General features: G+C 44.4%; 1 protein-coding gene across 1 annotated transcript in view; it reads right to left on the reverse strand.

Moving 5' to 3' along the window:
* PAK3 (p21 (RAC1) activated kinase 3) overlaps window positions 1-13,389 on the reverse strand; it is a 125,749-nt gene extending 112,360 nt beyond the window's left edge. The window contains exon 1 of the mRNA XM_077186138.1: window positions 13,119-13,389. The gene's annotated coding sequence lies outside the window, so the exon portion shown is untranslated. The remainder of the gene's footprint in view (window positions 1-13,118) is intronic.
* Between the last annotated feature and the right edge of the window lie 3,783 nt (window positions 13,390-17,172).

Raw genomic sequence — 17,172 nt, forward strand, 5'->3', positions numbered from 1 at the left:
AGCTCTGTGTGATGTCTGAAAAGGGGTGCAAGAACAAGATCCAACTTCCTAGTGCCAGCTCCTGGTTAACCAGGAGACTTTGAGTCCCAGCTGGGACACTCCACCAAGCAGCAGCAAATGTCACTGTGATAGGAGAGAGAAGGACCATTTTTCAAAATATTTGTGATATCTCACTAATATCTCAACATATCAAAATACCTATGTAGGAACCAAGTGTCTTGTTCAGTTTAGATCAAGTCAGAGATACAAAAACAATTGTAAACAAAACTGAGCCACTGTCAGCATTCAGTGTCTCTGAGAGCCATCCCTGTCCTCTGGCCTCCCCAGCTGTCCTTCCTATAACAAGGGGAACAGAAGACAACCTGTATCTGTTGACAAGGGGACAAATGGAATACACTTGGTAATAAGTTAACTCAGCTTGAAGGAACCAACATTAAGTATTCCAAAAGCAAATAATTACACTCCCTGACTAAAGTTGTCACTCTAGAGAGTCCTGCATAGAATAATGAAGACTTGCTCATTGTAGTCCTGTCATCCCTGAAAGTATCTCTCTTCACAATTTATTTTTAACTTCTTTAGACACAAACTTTCACTTGTTGTTGTTTGTGTCCAAGAAAAACAGGGCCTTTTTGAAGATGGAGGCTTCCAGGCTGTGATAAAGGCTTGGAAGGTTGTCTAGCACTGCTGCAGTCTCTCCAAGAGCTTACGCAGAGTCCTTTGCAGAGATGTTATTTTACAACTTCTCAAAGCACCTCAATAGATTTTGACAGATATCCCTACACCTCGTGTAAGCACCAGCATGCTAGCAGGACTGTTTTTCCTACCCAGTCAACAATGAAAACATAAGGAACACTGCACTGACATGTGCAGACACCAGCTCTTCATTTCTAACAATAGTTGCTTCTGGTCATTTCTGATTTCCCTCACACATCAGAACCGAGTTGTTGCTGTCACTTATCTTCCAATGGAGTGGCACATGTTATTTCTAGGGAAGAAACTAAAAACATATTTCAAAAGTGTTCAATCAACCCTGTCAGTATCATTTCTGTCAAGAGAAGAACCAAGTAAGAACACCAGAACTTGAAAGGTTTACTGTTTCACACCATGTACTGCTGTAATTATCAGAGTGTACAGGCAAGGTACAAGCAGAGCAGAATTTTTCTTCCAACCACTAAAAGAGATTGGCATCCCAGATGATAAACATTTCTTAAAGTCCTCTCTCCTGTGCATTTCCACATGCCCTGCAGATACTCTTCAGTCCCAGCTTGTGTGACCTGAAGGTATTACATACAAGACATGATAAGAAGACAACTGTTTTGCTCCATGGCACTTTATGAAACTTCAGTAATTCAGTGCCTTTTATAGTGAAAAACAAACCTATTCTGGTATTTTAATGCAGCAAAATCATTCTGAAGCATCATCCACATTTAAATGGGAACCTTTCCAATCAGGACAGGCAAACCCAGAGATTATTGTACTAAACTGAAATGTGACAGATTCTAACACTTGTCCCTGATGTGAGACGAAATTGTCCTGACAGATGAGGGACTCTGAACCTGTCATACCTGGTTCAATGCTCTCACTAGCTCTGCATGACTCCATAGGACCACATACATAAGCAGATGCACCTACATGCTGAACAATTCCACGTGTGCAGCTGGCAGAGCAGCAGCCCCTGTAACAGCCGGGCAACACTCCTCTGGTCAGGAAGGGCTCTATTTCACAAAGATTTGATTATCCTCAATCACTGAGAAACCAAAGAGTAGCCAGATATCTGTAAGCACATCTTATGTACTCAGATCTCTGCCCAAGTTCAGCACTTCAAATGAGCAGAGCCAAAGGCGACACTGTTGTCAGCTTTCCCCCCATTATTCTGTAGAATGCCCCATCTCCCCTTTCTTCACTTCTGTTTTACACCAACATTCCACTAAGACAGTGTCCTAAACAAGAACTCAGAAAGTAAGGAGGATGGATTCTGTGATTCTATTACCCAGAGTGATTTCTAGGACAACCTTCCATATCCTAATGTTCTACTTCATCCTCGAGATACAAATATTTTTTCCCCTATGCATGTCTCAGGGACTTCCTTCTAGATTTTACAGCAAAAACTACTGAAATACAGATTCACCCAGAAACTTCATGGAGTGCACACACTGTTACTCTCCTTTCTAAACTATACACATGAGATCCACCTCTGCTGAGGTGAATTTCACTTGATCTTGGCACGACTTTCACAATGCTGACACCAAAAAGAAGCCTGCTCCTCATTGTCTTCATTTAAGGGAAAGAGGTTCAGCTTTGTATTTCCAGTGCTTCCAAAATAAGCAAAGGATAGTTCTGAAGAACTCTGCTGGCTCTGCTCTACTCCAAAGCACCTGAGACAAGGATGGGAAAGAACCAGCACTGTGCAACAATCCCGTTCCACAGTGTAATTAACTCTCATCTTCCCTGGCCCTGGAGCACTTGTCTCCTTCAGCCATAACTGAAAGAAACAACAGAAAGCTCTGGAGGCAAGGGAGGGGACAAAAGTAGCTGCTGAAAGTTGTTCTCCCTGTTGGCTGTATTGCTTATTAGGCAACTGGCTCATTTTTTTCATCACAGAGGTCATCATAAATAAATTCTGCATGCAGATCAGAGCAATTAAGAGTCAGGAGAGTCAACCCCCAAAATTACACTCTCACTTAATCACCCAACAGCCTTGGGGGACCTGTTCCATGCCCATTCTGCCATAAAATGCTCTTTTACTGGGACACCACAAAAAGCCTGACATCAGCTGAGACCACAGCCTGTCCCATTGTTCACACAGCCTCACTGCCTCCCCACACCTGAACACCTCCAGTTCCCCCTGCACGCCCAGTGTGGGCAGTTTGGGGCTGAACCTGGCACAGCCCCAATGCTCCCAGTGCTGCTGCAGGCTTGGGGACACAAGGCACAACATTAGCCATGTCCCACTTCCCTCACCTGGAAAATGGAAGGAAGCCACGATTCTATTTCCTAGGGAAGGCTGTGGACTGGTGTCACCTCAGGAACTGCCCTGTACCCGTGGCAGGGATAAAGCAGGAGATGTGCAGGTTCTGAACTTTGTGTGCTCTGCCCCTTTCCACACTGCAGGCCCAGCAGGGCAGGAGCACATACATGGCTTGCTGCCTACCAGCTCAACTATCCTGACTTGTACCTGGGGAACTCCACAATGAGCAACGTAAGGAATTGTTTTCTAATTAGCCATGCACACCAAAGGAAGAACCATATAGCTAATAAGCACAAACAGAATCACCATTCCATGAGACTTTATTAGGTACTTACAACTGAGATCGTAGCCATTTGTCCTGACAACAAGCTTAGGCAAAACTGATGCATGGGGTCCTTTAAATCTCAACTGGTTTAATTAGACTAGTTGAGGATATTTGATAACCCAGCCCTTTAGCCCCTCTAAAAATAATCACATTGTATGTCTTATTTATTAATTTTTTATTTATATCAAGGTACTATTCTGTTTCTCCAGGGGGCATTTGCAAAAGTTAAAATGCAGAGCCAGACAATAAATCCATCCAGTAACTAATAAATCCATCCAGTACCTAATGAAACGACCTTCCAAGGAAGTAAAACCCTATCACCCTGAAAAGCCAGAGAGGCCTTTGTTGAATTTGCTGAAGGTAGCTCCAGCTTGAAAGATGGCATCTCTGCCTGAGAGGTTGGAAAAAGTGGTGGCTATCATGTTTGAGTGAATTATTAAAAGTGACAGTTATCTCTGTATGCTTACAATTGGAACTTCTGATTTCACAGACTATAACAAATGCACTGCTGCTGTTCTGAATGGCCTAGCATTAATAAAGCAAACCAATTCTGAGTGCCCAAGGCCGGAACCTCAGGGACAGCAGATGGTGACCAGGACACCCATTCTCACATTAGCATAAGAACAGTATGGAGTGGGTCACAGATTGCCTTTAAGCAAGCTTTCAGTTGTCCACACAGTCTCTGCTTCCTACCAAATGAGACAACACCATTGTTTGGGATTTCTAATTTAGGTAATCGGTGCCTCATGACATAAAATGTATTTCACAAACAAGGCAAGCAATAAAGAAATCTATCTCCTTTGTAACTACTTGCACTCCATAAGCACCTTATTTAAACTTTGCACACATAACAAAAGGAAATTAACAGTCTTTGTTCACATATGTTAAAACACTTTGGACAAATTACTTAAGAGCTCCTAAAATTTGACCTTTTTTTCCTAAAATTCCTTCTAATTTTGTGAGCAATTACAACTGTAATTTCTTGTAAGCACAAATAGCATATACATTGATTTCCAAACTGCTGTTCTCATTGAGAATCAGAGCAAATCCCAAATAGAAAATTGGAAACTCTTCCTCAAATTGTTTGAAGAGTATGAAACCCATATGCTTACCTGGATTCAAAATTAAGACTGTCCTGATTTCAAAAGAAGCAAAACTTCACCCCATTCCTAATTTAAGCCTCAGAGTTAAGTAAAATGCAGCTGAGGACTGGACTCTCCAGAGAGAAGTTCAGAGTGAGACTCAGGATATCATATGCAAACTTTTATAAGATATTTTGTCCTTTCTAGACAACACAGGTAAGCTCCACTTTAAATAAAGTCTCATAGAATGTGTGTTTGATACCTTAACATCAATAATGAACAAAGCCTTTTGTGTTTACATGTCTGTCTTCTTGGCTGTTTTAACTCAGATTTCTGAAATAATAAATTAATAATTAACTTCAGATTTCTGAAAATGTGACTCTGTATTCCTCGTATTTTGTGCTCCTTGGACAGGGATCCCCAGCTGAATTTGTTTCCTGTTTATTGACCATCAAGGGAATGCTTCAAGTCTACTCATCATATCATCAGTCAAATCAGATCTGGAAAACCTTGAGGAAGAACCCCATCTTTGAAAAAACATAAAGCACATTAATTGAGAGATTCCCTACTACCTCACAAGCTCTCTGCAAGAAAGATACAGAATGGCAGAGATAATTTCTTTTTTTACCCCTCCATCCAAGAAACAGGAAGGAAAAAAAAAAAGGGGGTTTTACATCCACTCCCAAACCTAAAGGATTAAAGATGAGTTAAACCAATCCACACACATATTGTGTGCCCACATACCTCCTCCTCAGGACTGCACTTACTCTAGAAAATTGCAATCATGGCTTCACCTGCCTGGATCCCTTTGAAATCCCCATGATGGGAACTTTTGAAACAAAGCTGGTATTAAAAATCTGCAGGGTGCCCAATAGATGGTCAACCTCATTCCAAGTGAAAAGTGCAAAGCTCCAGTGGTGACAGTGCCATGGATTCCCTAGAATGGATCTTGGCAGGCTCAGCCAGCCTCCAGCTTCCCAAGCTGTTCTCCCCACAAGGAGCCAGCAAAGGCAAGGCACTCCACACCACAGGCACACCCCAGATTCCAGACATGGTTGATGGTAAGGCAGCTGAGAATTACAGATTTACACACAACACAGACTGGCACAAGGAACAGACGAAAATCTTTTGTTGATGTTGCTGTTCTTGTTTCTCATGTAACACAGTTTTCATTCCCTAAAGCCAATGTATTAATTGCCAACTGAAAATAAGTCATCTCATCATCTTACTTGAATAAATACCAGTAATTCTGAAGCTTGACTGGAAAATTCAAGAAGCCATATCTGAACAGTTAAAGCAAATAATTATTCCTGTATCTTGATCAGCACATTTCCTTCTCTATGAACTACCTGAAAATGATGAATTCTCTAGAAACTTCCTGGAATTAAGGAAAATTTTTGAATAAACTGGAAGATATTTTGGGTCACCTGATCACTGGACTCCACTGAATTATGAGGGTCCCTTCCTGGACGAGGTGTTCAAAAGGTGCCTGAGGATTTTGCAGTTGTTGATCGATGAACTGTGAAAAAACACCAAGGGGAGGGACTAAAAGCTGGTTCCTTATGTAATCTTGAGCAGAGCTGCTTAAGGCTTAATTTTCTGAACTGTTTGGCTTCAAGAATTTCAATTTTCTTTGAACTTTCTTCCGGATACTTCTGGGGATGGAATTTCTAAAAACTAGACCAAATGAGAATTTACAATCTTGCCACAGGAACTTTGCCCCTGAAAAGACCCTCTGCTTAACACTCAGTGTTGTTTAACAGAGAGAAAATGTAAATCAAATAGCATTTCTTGACTCTACCTTTGGGGCAAGAACTTTCCACTGCTGCAGGTATCTCCTTAGTGGCTCTAAAAGGAGAGAGGTAGAAGAAGAATTATAGTAACTTGTGCTGGAGAGGAAGTGTCATCTTGCCCTGCTAGCACTAAGACTTCTTACACTCATCACAGAGTGAGAATGAGTGAAAGAAGGAAGACAAACATAAACATTGCAGTAAAACACTACAGAAATATTTTACACTGCTTTCATGATGTATATTCATAGCCAGAGTAGGGATGTGACTGTAAAAGTATTATTTTAAAATGTTCTCTAATATCTAATTTATTCTTCTCAAATTCCATTGGGGTGGTCTACAGAAAAAATCCACACTGTAGCCAAAGCACTGCAGGCAAGTACTGGATGTTCTGTAAAAACATTAACAGTTTTTTGCCTGCAAATCTGCTCTCCATCATATTTCTCATCTTCCACTCCTCAGTTCCCAAGATAATAGAATTTCCTCAGTTCTGTGGTTACCTAGAGTTTTCTCATGGAAACAAGCCTCGAACACGTAATGAAGAAAACAAACAACTATCAAAAATCCTCCAAAAACAACCCTTTAGCTTATTATTCCCTTATTCTTCCTGTGCAGGCTCAGAGCCAAAGACACTCCAGCCATCACTGGGGAGATCAGTGGTAAACATTGTTAGCTGTTAGCAGAGAAAAAAATCTTAAAATAAACAGGTCTTCAAGGTATAATTTTTCCCCTGATAAACATTAAAGAGGGGCAAAGCCAACAGACCTCTTTATCTCCCCTCTTCATTAATTAATAATATAAGCACTAATCTGAAAATGAAAAGGGCAGTTTCTTTGATCCTATGGGAAAGCCCCACAAAATAACCCCAAGGCTCCTGCCCCATTTGTCACATGGCTGCCACGATTTGCAGGTGGTATGGCAGAAATGAAATCCCACACTGATGAAACCTCATGTGGGTATGTGCTCCTCCAGTGCACTCTGTGCTGGACAATGGCCTGGGCAGACACCTGTCTCAAGTGCCTTTCTGAATATGCAAGAGGAGGATATTCCATTTCAGTTTTGCAGCTATTAAGGAGTCCCAGTGAAATGGTCATTACAGACCTGTCAGGCCAAAATGTGCTGCACTTACAGAGCTTTTATATGATTTGCCTCTAGCTGACTGTAAAGAGTGAGGATGATACATAGCATCCTTTTTATAGAGATCTCAAAGAGATAAATAAAAATAGTTTTCTATCTGGAAGATGCAAAGTGCAGGTAGGTTAAGTGAAAAATCCAGTCTCTCACAGCAGGGCAAGAGGAGAATTTGGGACAGAATCCAAATCAGCTGATAACAGTCCTGTGACCTCAGCTCTAAATGGGGATCTTCCTGTACTTACAGCCTCTTTCTCAGAAAAGTTTGTCCTGCCAAGGTGTTTTCCAAAGAGTACCACTGGTCTGGGAGTCCTGCTGCAGGAGCTTGTGAGGATGAGCAGAGAAGGCTCCTTCAGTAACAGCCTTTCCAGGGCTTCTTCCAGAGGTCAGAGATCTTAATGCCTTCTTTGCTTTTGGGTCTTCCTGACTTTTAATTTAATCTGAAGGCTGTGATTCATTGTTACTCAGCAATAAACTGTTTTCCTTAAAATGGCTAATCAAACTTAGATGAGGCCCTTGAGCAATGGGAAGATTGATTAGATACATTAAAGGTTAGGTGTAGAGCAAAACTGAAGACCAGGGCATAAACTCCTATTGAGTTCCATAGAATTACAAACTGGTATTTCTACACATATCTTTTCCCCTGCTCTATCCCATATTTTTATGTATTTGTGTATCTACTCCAGCATCCTGAAAGAGGGAAATGGTAACCTCTCCCATGCTTTGCTTGTTCCACACCCTACACATTGTGAACTAGTTAGTATGGCAGAAAAGCTGCAGTGTCACAAGCTCTACCCTCCCCATCAGCCCTGTGCTGTACATTCACCCAGCTAGGATGAAAGGGATGTTTTTGATGGCAAGGGCTGGGAGGTGGGCAGGGAAGAGAGCTTGTCCTGCAGACATTCAGGAGTGACCACCTGTGTGTGAAAGAGAAGCTCTCAGCAATGTTTAACTGATGGTGAAGACCTCAGTCCCCCACTTGAATACTTATGTCCTTAGCAATGCTTGCTTTCTTACTCCCTTACATCTTACTGAAGATGCTGCATCCTCCCTAGATAGCCTGTTGTGGAATTTACTATAACTGCTGCTGGAAAGCATCTTGAATTGATAAGGGTAAGGATAATTGATAATTGATAAGGAGCTATAATGTGGGGAAATGAACTGACCAGAAAGTTCCTGTTGTATGGTCTTTATACTGTCACCTGAGCCACACAGGACAAGTCATATAAGGCTAGAACAGCAGAGCAGGTGATCTTCAGACCTACTCTAATATTGCAGTCCTTATGCTACCATGAAAATAAAACATTCACACCAACTGCCAGACAGCAGGTCAGTTTTTCCAGCTGATCCTCTGTCTTATTATGTAAGAGACATTGTTTGATTATTGCTCTCTGCTAACCTCTGCACAAATCAGCCATTATGGACTAGAACCGAAATTGTTACTGAAAATTCAATCAGTGTTTCACTGACTTTTTAATACACCACCATTGTGTACATCAAAGTGCATTAACCTGCTTGAGCCTATTGGAAAAGGTTTTATTCATGAACTCCATACTACCTAACAACAATGTAAGAGAAAGGAGCAGTGGTCCAGGACTTGGGAGGGATGGCAAAAGTTAAATACAAATTTCTCAACTTCAGAACTCATAAATGGTGTATTTAGGAGAGGGCATTATCCTTTATTTCACCTACAAAGGTGTTTTTATCTCCTACACAATTTAATTTCTGTTTTGCTTTGGCTGACACATGTTCATAGAACCACGGAATTTCCTGAGTTGAAAGGAACCCACAAGGATCATCAAGTCCAACTGGCCCTGTCCAGAACAACCCCAGTAACCCCACCATGTGTCTGAGAACGTTGTCCAAATCGAACGTTGGCTTCTTGAGCTCTGTCAGGCTGGAGCTGTGACCACTTCCCTGAAGAACCTGTTCCAGTGCCCAACCCCCTGGTGAAGAATCTCTCCTAATATCCAGCCTAAACCTCTCCTGACACAGCTTCACGCTGTTTCAAAGCCCTTGTCTATGAGACCTAGCGACATGTGAGGCCAGCACAGATGATCCATACCTTCCCTTTCCCTTTCCCTTTCCCTTTCCCACAGAAATCTATAACTCCACAGTGTTTGATGCCCATGGGTACAAGCTGCCTTGCAAATAAATAATGCTGCCACTTGATGGTACCCAAGGTTTAAAATTTGGGAAACTGCTGACACTGGTCAGTGACTTTGCTTGGGGCACACTTGGTGTCAGGGAAGGAAATGTCTTACACCATACAAATATGACAGGATGGATCCATCCCAAAATCAAATTAATGCCTTAGGGGAAAAAACATGCCAACAAATGGGTTTCATTACTGAAACTGCAAGAAGCTCCTGGAAAACCCCACAGGTAGAAAAGGGGACACATTAATTCAGCACTTCATCCAGTCCAGTGACACAGTCCACAGTCTGTCATATTAATGCTGCATTCAAAGGCAGGATTTAGGAGACAGGTTCATTGCAAGGCTACAGCTGTGACCATCTTTACTTCACATCAGAGTAACCCACATGGAAGATCTTAGCCTTAGGAAAGCTGCCTGTAATGCAAAGCAGCTATGAAAAGGCCCTTTTCACATCTCTTCTATCCTCACTCTCTCTATATATCAACCTATTTACATATATACTTCTACCTACCAAGAAGGTATAGAAGATGGAACCAGACTCTTCCAAGAGGTGTACAGTGAAAGGTAACAGACACAAACTGAAACATGGGGAATTCTGATTAGATTATTTTTTTTTTCATGAGGATGGTCAAACACTGAAATTGCATCACAGAGCTTGTAGGATATTTGGTTTTGGACCTATTGCTAATTGAACTGAACTAAGCCCTGAGGAATCTGCTAAAAATTGGTCCTGCTTTCAGCAGCAGGTTGGACTATATCAAGTCACATTCATCCTAAATTATTGTGTGATTTTTCTTGGGTAAATTTGGAACCAGACCATAGGTCCTTAGTAAATATTAATGTATTTCTATAATACTTAAACTGACCCTCTGCACTGATCAAGAATGGGGACAGGCTGCCAGTACTCAGCTAAAAGAAATAATGGCACTACCCACAAAATATCCACAAGGGCCAGCACCCACACTGGAGAACTCTACACTCAGAAACCTCCAGTGCACTCAATGAACACTTCATCCATCATGGACTCAATGTGTCCAGGGAGATTCTATACATACCCTGCTGTGCTCAACAGACCTGTGACTACAAACCCTGGTTCCATTGTGAAACCTTCTAGAAGATGATGCACTGAAAGAAAGATTACTGGGGAGTTTTCAAAAAAAAGAAATCTTATAGGATCTCAAAATGAATCTTATTCTATCTGAAGGGTTAAGGCTTCAACTAGGAGGATAATTTCAAGGCACTCAATCTTAAGAGAGCACTGTGAGAGACTGAGGGTATTTACATATGCTGAATTAGTTATGATCTGATGATTTAAAGTGATATCTATTGATGCCCAAAGGTATTTTTGGGCCCATACTTTCTTCACTGACTGTTTTTATGTAGTTGTTTGCCAACTACCGACAATCTGTTTAGAAATATCAAGGAACATGAAATCTGGAGGTGTATCAGCGTGTGAGTGTCCACTCCAAAACCTCTGTGAAAACAACCTTCAGGGATGGCAATCGGCCAGAGAAGCAGTTTGAAGCCAGCTAAGATAAGAATAAATATTCATGGCAGCTAAGGATTTTGCATTTAATACCATTCTGCTAATGCAGATAAATATTCAGATTTCCCTGGCTTCTGGAGAGTAAACCCTGTTTTAAAGAGAAATCCACACAACAGCATTCAAATACCATTACAGCTGCTGGTAAGGGGTTTGGGTGACGTGGTACCCTAGTTTTTACAGACCAAATGAAATCTCAGCAATTTCAACATCTACATCAGACAACAGATACAGAAGGATTCATGTTCTGTATCACTGCTGCCTATGGCAGAGGGATGGCTCTACCTGTACCATCCTGTGCACCACCATGCTGTACTTCTATCTTTCAGAACTGAACTCCATTCACAGGGAAAGCACCTCGCACTTGTTCTGACATCTTTGCATTGAATAGTATAATCCAAAGTTAATATTTTACTACTTTTACTTCTACCCATTTGTCTCTGTGCTAAGGTAAATGTTTCTGTGGTATAAATCCCAAGCTCACACTTGAGTGTAACTGACTACTCAGTTTACAGGGAAAATACACAGCAGAATTAGAGTTAACCATGCTATTGCAGCTGTCAACCATGTTACAGCAGCAGATTTGTAGAACCTCCTAACCAGGTAGCACTTTCCTCTCCAGCTGACCAAGAAGGCAGAGTTGCATCCTGTCCCCACCACAAATTCAAGTTACATCACATGCAGAAGAGAACTTAGAATAAATTATTCAAAGGGAAGCAGAATCAAAGAAGATTATTTCCCTTCCTCTGCAGATTCACAAGCAGAAGAATAACTTTGTTCTACAGCCCATTATTAAAACTCTTCACAACTAACCATACCACAAGACACTTTCACCCCAGCTGGATGCTAAATGAGGTTGTGACTGCAGGACCCCTGAGAAGTCACTCCACTTTCTCACATATAAGTTAGGAGCTTAATTCAGAACATGATCTTTAAACTGTTTTCAATGCACCTTCAGACTTCATGAAAGGAAATGAGCAAGATGACAGATGGACCAGTTGTTTATTTTTTTCAGCTCTCAGACTGCTTTAGCTTACTGCAGCTTATTCCTTCTGTGCCATACCTTAATTTCTGGATTAGAGTCTCTTTAGAGTGAACACTCACTTTTCTTCTTCCCTCTTGTGACCATAGTTCCTGTAAAAGGTTCCGAAAGGAGGGCAAGTAGCTCCTAAACAACTCTAGGTGTCACACTTCTGGCTGGAAAAAAGGGGCAAGAGGAATGGAATTGGAAGGGGAAGTGCAGGCACAGGGCAATGAGAGGGCAGGGTTTTTCTTCCCCAGGCTTTCACTAGTCTTAAGCAAATCACTTCCCTTATACATTGCTATACATTAAAGTAATATTAAATTGTGCAGACTTCTGGCAGGATTTCCAAAGTACAATGCTCAGCTACCAGTGTACAGGTTTGAGGCATCAAAGCACTCTGGAATTCAAGGTGTTAAGATTAAAAATAACAAGCTAAAAGTTGGGAAATGTTTAATATGTGAAACGCAATGATCTTAAGATATTTAAATGGCAAGTCACTGAAGGTGCATCTGGCATGGGAAGGTGCAATCTATGGCGCTCAACTCGGCCCAGCGGGCAAGCAGCCCGGCTCGCCGGTGTCTCACACGAGGAGCCTGCAGAGCCCTTGGCCTCCCCTCCCCTCCTGCCCTCCGCCAGGTTTCCTATGCCTGCCTGCAGCGCCAGCCAGCAGCGCGGCATCCCTGTCCCGCAGCATCCCTGTCCCGCGGCATCCCTGTCCCGCGGCATCCCTGTCCCGCAGCATCCCTGTCCCGCAGCATCCCGGTCCCGCGGCATCCAGGCCCAACCGGCACTGCCAGGCACATGCCAGAGCCTTTTCCATGGAGCCAGTTCTCCCTGAAGCCTCAAACAACCAGACCCCCAGCCCGAGGACAGGAGTCGGGGCGGTTAGAAGGCATAGATTTGGGAATTACCGAAGAGAGCCGGGTGCTGACAAAGAGCTCGGGGCTATCCGCAGCCCCTCGCAAGCTGCAGCCACGCACGGATCCCCGGCTGGGCTTTGATGCCCGGCTGGCTGCAGGGGGGCCGCGGGCTGCCAGGAGCCCGCCCAGGGCACAGCCTGTTGCCGGGCACGCTAGGTACAAAGGCAAAGCACAGACCTTCTCCCTGGCCTCTCCGCGGGGAGGCTGCGCTTGTCCTGCCGGCCGCGGCTGCGGTGCCGGCGGGGAGCTGGGGCCGGCCGCGGTGCCTCACCGGCTCCACATCGATCCGCCCGCCGCCAGCCTCGCTGCTCTGCTCTCCACCCCCTCCTTCCAGGGGGACAAAAACGGGGCTGGGGGGGACCTTTCTATTATTATTATTCTAATATATTCTGGGGGCTTGTGGTTCCTGCAGCCAGGCGGAAGTGAACCCGCTTTCGCCCCCCTCCTCCTTCCGCGATGCTCCGGGGCTGGATGCGGGCGGCCCCAACAGCCCGGGGTCCGGTCCCGGGGCCCGGCTGCCCGCAGCCCCCGGGCGGCAGCGGCGTCCCGGTCCCTTGGTCCCCGGGCGGGGTGGGGAGGCGGTGCCGTGCCCGAGAGGCAGAGGTTACTTGGGAGGCAAAAAAGGAGCGAATAATTTTCTCCACCCCAGTGATGGGCGGCCTGCCCGGTGCCGCCGGGGCGCGCTCGGCGGCCCCGGAGCCCGCTGAGGGCAGCGGTGCCCTCAGTGACGCGCGGTCACAGCACCAGAGGGAAGGCTACAAAAAGCACCGAAATATAAAGGTGTCCGCTGGCTCCGTAGTGACATCCCGTGGTGCGGGGACACTACTGCCGATGGCCGGCTGAGCCCGGCGCTTACCCAGGCCCCCGGAGTTTGCGGGGTTACGCGCTGCCCGCCCGCCCCGTCCGGAGCAGCCGCGCACCCCGCCCGCAGCGGCGCCGGGGGGTTCCTGCAACAGCCCCAGTCACCATCCGTGCCTTGCTGTGAACCGGCCTTTAAACCGGCCTTGGGGTTTAAAGGCTGCGCTGCTCTCGGGCACTGTGGGGATTTTTGTGCCTTACAAACGTGTCACATCTTCCACAAAACTCCAGAGAGCAACGAGGGCTCCGAGCTGAGCTGTGCCTCTGGCTTCGTGCCTAGGCTGAGGGGCAGAGTGAGAGACACCAAACGAACATCCATCTAACGAAGGCAAATGGTAATTTCTTAATTCAGCATTCAGCATGTGCCATCACGTTGAATCAGACTTGCAGAACATCTCCCCTAGCCAAGAGGCACAATAGAGATGAGATGGTGAAACTGTCCCTCCCTAAGCCTTAGCTACTCTAGAGAACTCCCCTATCCACCCTCCCAGTCACACAGCACAATGGATGCTCTGATGGCCTGTGGCAGAAAAGGCAAGAAGAGAAAAGATAGTGAAAAAGATCTGAACTCAGGGACCAATACACCACAAACTGTCCACAATCAGGAGGAAAGTGTGAAGTCTGCACTTAGGCACAGCTGAGCTGAATGGATTCCAGCTTACAGGATGCTACTTGTAATGAGGATGTGGTGGCATCAACCTACAAATGTCTCCACAGCCCCTGGCAAGCTTGGTAAGATCCATGCCACCATGTGCACAAAGCTCAGATTGCCCAGACCAGAAAGATTAAGGCTAGGCTAGGCAGGCCTGAACACATAGCAACTGAAACTCCTGATAATTGTTCTGTGGCATATGGGTGCAGGGGTGTGTGGGTGTAGATGGGTTGTAAAAGGCTCTTCTGAACTCTGCTACAGGAGTAACTCACATCAGATGATGCACATGCTCACAAGAAATGACTGGGACACTTTACTCAGATCTCTGTTGTCCCCAGAAGTCAACTGCTCTCAACACCATGGTGGAACTGAAACTCTATGAAATTCTGTCTTGTGGGAACAGTGAAATGGTCAATGAAGCTGATATCTCTTTGGTCCAATGTCTTGTTTAGGACCTGCCATTCTGGACTGTGCACACTCACCTCTGTGCTCAGTTTTGTGTTAAACATTTCCTTCACATCCCAACAGTGGTAGTTTCTTAGTCAGCTGCTGCATCTGTCTCACAGCCTTGGGGTGTCTGTGTCCTCCACATTGCCAGTGGATGGCTGAACAGCCATGTCAGCAGAAATGCCCTCTTTCAGGTGGGACTGGCCAGAAGATTGCACCTCATCCTAAGGAGTGCACGCCTGGACACACTGGTGCATAAATTGTGTCTTGCAGCTTAATTACTGCAATTCTCTGTGCTTTGAAATAAACCACAGCAGGTGTAAAATACAGCAGATGTCTGCATAGCAAAGGAGAGCAGTGTGGTGCTTTGCTCACCCTAGATTCTTACCAATTCCAGACTTTGGTCTTCTTTTCTGATATTCAAAGCCTTTCATAATCTTCCATAGCCAGCTTCTTCCTGCTGGAGCACTGCCACCATTGACCAAGGGGTGAGAAAAGACTGTGGGAGTTTCACATTTCCCAGGCAGCATTTATGCATTGTGGGACTTAGTTTGCCTCACAGAGATAGAAATAACCCAGATCTGAATGCAGTCAGAGGCAAATGCAAAATTTCTCTCCTGAGATTCACTTCTTCACACACAATCATGCAAAGGAGGCTGGTAGCCAACCCAACAAATCCAATCCCTATAGTCTAATCAAGCTATTCCTATTAGTGGCTAGATAGAAACGTGAAGGAAAGGATTTTTTCTGTTTTAAAATACTTGGGAGGCACACAAGTCATACAGAGATGGGAACCATCTAAATATATATAAAGACACAGTGAGATAAATTAACCCATCTGTTGTAATCTAGTAGTTAAATAAAACCAATTTTAAAAAATCATCAATTTCATGAAGCCACTAAAGTACTATTGATGTTTTCAAGTTTTTAAAATTCTTCAAAGTGTATGAATGTAGGAAATCAAGCGTCTCCTGTTAGATTCCTGAACTGCAGGAAAAGGAACAAGGCTGTGCATGAAGCTGATGCAAACAAATCCATGGTGTTATTAAAGCAAATTGCCACTAACACTCTAACACAAACCATTGTGAATTGCTCCTCACACCCCAAGACACATTGCTGATTTCCATGGTATGTCAGCACACACCTCCATCACTATCCTTCTTCCATCCCAGGGATCTCAAAGCACCTCACAGATGGTGCTTAAATGAAGGCCTAAAACACCTTCACTCTTTTTCCACTGTGAGTACAGAGATGTGCTCACCATCCAACAGGAAGTATTAAAATGACTGGAAAGATGAAAGTGTCCTATCTGCACATATGCCTTGCTCTTCCAACCAGATAGCACTTCCAGCACATCTGCTCATAATTAGAGAAAGTTGTTTCCTCAAAGACTGCCCTGAGCCATCCACTGACAGCTTTACAGGCAAATCAGGGCACAGCAGCAGTGTTTTGCTACATCCCAATGGATGATGCAATTCAGTTCTGTGTCTGAAGAGCCACACAGCAGCTACAGAGCAGCGCTCAATATACTGTGAACTCACACAAGATTTTGTTGGTTTCAAATGCTCATCTTCTGGTAAGCCAGGTGACAGATACAGGATACAGTCAAAGGTCATACATCAAGGAATCCTACAAACCAAACAGGAAGAGAACATAAGCACCCAGTGAATCAGCCACCATCTCACAGGAGTGTCGTGTGTGCTCTGAGACCTCCCAGCAAAGCAGGCTCATCTTGGAAGTGGGAAAACAAATGTGCACTGGCCAGAGAGCTGTAGAAGGCCAGTGAAGTACCCTTAGAAGTGTTTTCCAATAAATATGCAGGCAGATTGAGCTTCCTCTCCTCCCTTTCCTCTTCAATACATGCACACACCCAATCTCAGTGTGATTTATGTTGTTCTATTTCTCTGGGTAAACCTCCGTGCCCAGAGTACAATCTGAGAGCAGGAGTCTGAGGAACAGGCAGCACTGGAGATTTGATTGGACAGTTCAGCCCTGAAAAATGTCCCCAATTAAATTACAGAGATACCCCAGAGACCTCAAGAGGCTACCAAACAAACATCCAACAACACTGTCCATTAAAAAGGCACCAGCTGTGCTACTCACTGTGTTTGGTTACTGTCTTCCTGGGAGAGAAGTGAAACTACCCAACAATCAGTCCCACAGCCCATGAGCCAGACCTGCCTCAGTGTGAGGGTATGTGTAGAGCATTACATATGGAATACCTGTGGCTATGGGCACCACAGAACAAAAGAGAGAGTTGGCCATACTTTCTCA

This window comes from Agelaius phoeniceus, chromosome 14 (genome assembly GCF_051311805.1).
Source record: "Agelaius phoeniceus isolate bAgePho1 chromosome 14, bAgePho1.hap1, whole genome shotgun sequence".
NCBI classification, from domain to species: domain Eukaryota; kingdom Metazoa; phylum Chordata; class Aves; order Passeriformes; family Icteridae; genus Agelaius; species Agelaius phoeniceus.